Source organism: Sapajus apella, unplaced genomic scaffold, assembly GCF_009761245.1.
Source record: "Sapajus apella isolate SASKATOON/1434 unplaced genomic scaffold, GSC_monkey_1.0 scaffold65, whole genome shotgun sequence".
Lineage (NCBI taxonomy): Eukaryota > Metazoa > Chordata > Mammalia > Primates > Cebidae > Sapajus > Sapajus apella.
The window spans coordinates 1,049,791-1,054,852 of NW_022437005.1; the positions used below are offsets into that span (position 1 = coordinate 1,049,791).

Genomic DNA, 5,062 nt, shown 5'->3' on the forward strand with positions numbered 1-5,062 from the left:
AAAAAAAAAAAAAAAAAAGACAACATTTATGTGGCCAACAAATGTGAAAAAAAAAGCTCAGCATCACTGATCATCAGAGAAATGCAAATCAAAACCACAATGAGACACCATCTCACGCCAGTCAGAATGGCGATTATTAAAAAGTCAGGAAACAATAGATGCTGGCGAGGCTGTGGAGAAATAGGAACACTTTTACTCTGTTGGTGGGAGTATAAATTAGTTCAATCATTGTTGAAGACAGTATGGTGATTCCTCAAGGATCTGGAACCAGAAATACCATTTGACCCAGCAATCCCATTATTGGGTATACGCGCAAAGGAATATAAATCATTTTGCTATAAAGACACATGCACATGATATGTTTATTGCAGCACTATTTACAATAGCAAAGATATGGAACCGACCCAAATGACCATCAATGATAGACTGGATAAAGAAAATGTGGCATATGTACACTATGGAATACTATGTAGCCCCCAAAAAAGGAATGAGATCATGTTCTTTGCAGGGACATGGATGAATCTGGAAGTCATCATCCTCAACAAACTAACACAAAAACAGAAAACCAAACATCACATGTTCACACTCATAGTCAGTTGAACAATAGAACACATGGACACAGAGAAGGGAACAACACACACTAGGACCTATTTTCAGTGGGAGGTGAGGGAAGGGAACTTAGAGGACAGGTCAATAGGTGCCACAAACTACCACGGCACACGTATACCTATGTAACAAGCCTGTACATTCTGTATATGTATCTTTTTTTTTTTAGCAGAAAAAAAGACAGTATTTTTATTTTTATAATGTAAATGTGTGATAATTTGTTTAAATCTGATACTGTATTAACTTAAGCATTGAGACAAAAATTGGAAGCATGGGTAAGAGAAAACTCTAATAATAATGTTGTCAGGAGTGAGTAGTCTTTGTGTATAGATGAGGAGGTAGAAAGTGATCTTGTCATATGATTTTAAAGTTTGAAAGGAAGTGAAGGATAATCCAGCCCAAATGCTTCATGTCACAGATGGGGAAACTGAGCCCTAGAAAGAGGAAGAAATGTACTCAAGGAAGTGCAGGCTCTATGTGGCAGAACCATGAGTAGAAGCCTATTTCCTGTTATTCACTTTTTTTCCTTTTCTTGATTTAGGTTGCTTTGTTACTGGTACTTAATAGTTCAGTAGAAACTTGACATGTACTTCATGATATTAAATTGATATTGTAGGTTAGACTTTCAAGGGGTTCTAGGACTCCTTGTATTTTCTGTAGTATTGAAACAATATGGTTTCTATTAAAATATTCAGTGAATCTTCTATCTTTTGAAGTATTTTGTTATATGAAATGTGTATAGTAACCAAAACCTCTGATTATAATATTATGCTTTGGTGTGATTGAATTTCTGAGCAGTTTTGTATAGTATTGTTGAATATTTTTCGTTTGTTGGTTTGAGAAAGGAAACAGTTCTATAGATGAGTTATTTTTTCCCTAGTAACCTCTGACTTCTTTTCTATTGATCTCCTTTGTACTTGAAATGATAAAACCAAAAGAAGCATTGTTATGTCTTTTAACAAAATACTAATCTTTATTCGTATGAAAACATCTTGGTTGTTAAATTGCTTTATTAATTTTATGCCTAACTCCTTTATATTGAAAGTCTGTAATTGTTTGGTGTAAGAGTTACCCCAGTTACTGCTTGTTTTAGTGTTGATTTTCCTTTTAATTTAGAGACATAAATGAATCATTTTTCTCCTTTAATTTCTTCCTGCTGTATAAAAAACATCAAAACTTTTTAAGGCTATCAATAATATTACATAGGTCTTCTTGGGATAATATAGCCCGATATTGTTGATGAAGGTTGTTAACATGCTAGTCTTGCCTAGTTTCAGACATTGTTTGGTAAAAGAACAAAACTATATCATGCTTGCAACTATTCCAATGCATATGGAATCCAGGAAGCTTGGATTTGAATCGTCTTTTACTTACTGTCTTTGGCAAGTCACTTAACTCCTTTCAAAATTTCTGTTTCCTCATCTTTTAAGTATAGACAGTTAGAGTTTTAGAGTCATTGTAAGGACTAAGTGAAATAAAGCATGCATCCCTGGCGCATTGTTAATGCTCATAAATAGCGGCTGTAAAAATACGGCACCTGGGGTAAACTATAGAACAGTGTATTTATTCTGAAACGTTATTCCTGTTAGCTATTATTTAATTCACCCAGGTTACTTTCCTCATCAGTTAATCTGTAACCCTTTTCTCCTTATATATAAAAGACCTGGGATTATTTCATTGAGGGAGGTCAATAAGAAGATTCCCAAAGAGGATCCAATTAAGGGGTATCTATTTTCCTCATGATAAGATCAGTAGTTCCTTCTCAAGGGGGTGTCAGAACAAATATTTGAAAATTACCTTCTGGCAAACTCTTTGCTTCTGGGAATAGTATGTATTTGGATAGGAGACAATAAATAGATGGGCAGTATCTTGTGCAGAAGTTCTGAACAACTATAGAATGCTTCCATCTGTTCACTTTTCAGTTTTGTCACCTTGACTTTCCCATCTTAGACTCCTGAGGCTCTCTTAGCTACATTTTAGTTGGTGACTTGATATACCTTTTTTTCCCTTCAGGATGTCAGGATTGTAGAAGCCTGAGTGTTACATGAAGTAAATGTACCAATGTATTCTGTTTTAGTTTGCTGTAGCTGCCATAACAAAATACAACAGATGGGGTGAATTAAAAACAAAACTTTGTTTTCTCACAGTCTGAAGGGTGGCAGTCCAAGATCAGATCAGCAGGTTTAGTTTCTCCTGAGGTCTTTCTCTTTGGCTTGCAGATGGCTGCCCTCTTGCTGTGGCATCACATGTCCTTTTCTCTGTGCGTGCCCTTCCCTGGTGTCTCTGTATGTTCTCATCTCTACTTTTTTTAAGGACACCAGTCAAACTGAATCAGGGCCCACCCTAACAGCCTCATTTTTACTTAATTACATCTTTTTTTTTGGGAACTATCTCATGCAGAAGTTCTGAACAACTATAGAATGCTTCCATCTGTTCACTTTTCAGTTTTGTCACCTTGACTTTCCCATCTTAGACTCCTGAGGCTGTTAGATGCACCACCACCCTCCTTATCCACACAGTGTCTGTGTCTATCTGGCTCATAAAACTCCTTTCCAGTGTGTGAGAAATACATCTGTTATTTGTTTTAGAGACCATGGCGTCTTCTTCAGCATTGTAGTTTAACTCAGGCCTGGCACCAAACTAGCGTTTTTTGATGAGATTGTCATCAGGGAAGAGAATGAGGCTAGTTCTGTAGTATGGTACCACAAAGAAATTAGCCTGTTTCATGAACAAAGGTAGGGACTGGGATACATAATTTTTAGTACTTGAAGCATAGCCATGAGTGTAATCTGATTATCAGAAAGTATTCAATTCCTAACCTATGGGCCTTATTTTAAACAAACATAGTCTGAATGTCACAAAACTTTAAATGATTAATACAAATAAAGTCATTTTATCATTGATTATCTGAAGTTCCTGTTTTTGTCCCTGATAAATCATTTGAGACCTTTAGTTATCTCTTCAGTGTCTCTCTCTGTGTATTTCTGGACATATCAACAAACTATTTCTCAGCTGCTATGTGGCATTGGCCATAATCTTTCTCTCCTACCCAAACTCTCCTTGTTGAAGGAGCCTCGTCGTCATCAGCACTGCAGCATCCGTGGTAAAGATGTAGGGAAGACAACTAAGAGCCTAGTTCCATACTTCACCTGGTCACCTAGGCTCTTTGAAGAAATATTCCAGTGTGGGGTATCGTTAGTCTCCCGTGGACAAGAAAATATCAAGTTCTGCTTCCATAGATACCAGTCTCCCTAAAGCAACCTTCTAAAATAGTGGGCTTTAAAAAATCAAATCTCAAATCTGAATATAGAGGTAATCAACATTGTTCCAAAATGGTAACATTTCTGGCCCTTGATTGCAGTGTAAAGGCTGGTGAATGTCAGTGGTTTCTGGCAGGTTTAATGCTTAGGCAAGGGAAGAAAGGGTGGAATCAAGAAAGAATAGGAAATACTGAAGAGAGTAAAAGTGGGGAAATATAAATATGTCTGTGATCAGAAGTGGTAAAATTCCCCCGAAATTTATTAGAGATGCAACTTAGTAGTTGCCTGAAGATGCTTACCTTTCCCTAGTGGTATTTAAAATCTCTGTCTGCTGCCAGTAGCGTTTTAGTTCTTTGTTTATTTCTTTCATGTATGATTAATTTTTGAAAATAATTCGACATTTACGGTAGTACCAATGGTAATTTTTTCCATTTTTAAAATCTGGAACCATGTTTTCTTTGCTCCAAAAAGCAAATGGCAGCCTTCAAAGGATTATTCATTTCTACTGTTTGTGTAAATTGAGTATAAGCTGCATCCGGTTACTATTGCATGCATAAAATTCTTTTTGAGGAAATGTGACCAATATATAACATTTTATTGAATGTTTCTTGAAATTGGTGTCAATCTGTTTTCTATTTTTTTTCTTTTTGGATGCCTAATTGAATTGAAACTTCATTATTTCATCTCATGGCGTAGGCCACCTTTAGAGGGACTATACCATGTGAGCTCTTACTTACCCATTAAGACCAGATATCCACTAGGGACTTAATGGGCTAATGTGCTCCTCTTTCATCTCCTGTGTCCTAAATTTAGCATTGGCTAAATTGACTAATTAAAATAACCCTAGCCTTATCTGTCTTCCTACTGGATATTACTTTATTTAAAAATTTCATCACAGGCCGGGCGCGGCGGCTCAAGCCTGTAATCCCAGCACTTTGGGAGGCCGAGGCGGGTGGATCACGAGGTCAAGAGATCGAGACCATCCTGCTCAACATTGTGAAACCCCGTCTCTACTAAAAATACAAAAACATTAGCTGGACATGGTGGCACGTGCCTGTAATCCCAGCTACTGAGGAGGTTGAGGCAGGAGAATTGCCTGAACCCAGGAGGCGGAGGTTGCGGTGAGCCGAGATCGCGCCATTGCACTCCAGCCTAGGTAACAAGAGTGAAACTCCGTCTCAAAAAAAAAAAAAAAA

At 37.1% G+C, this 5,062-nt stretch overlaps 1 protein-coding gene across 2 annotated transcripts in view; it reads left to right on the plus strand.

Moving 5' to 3' along the window:
* The window catches only part of MACROD2 (mono-ADP ribosylhydrolase 2), a 2,030,631-nt gene that overhangs the window by 125,251 nt on the left and 1,900,318 nt on the right, over nucleotides 1–5,062 (plus strand). The window lies entirely within an intron of this gene.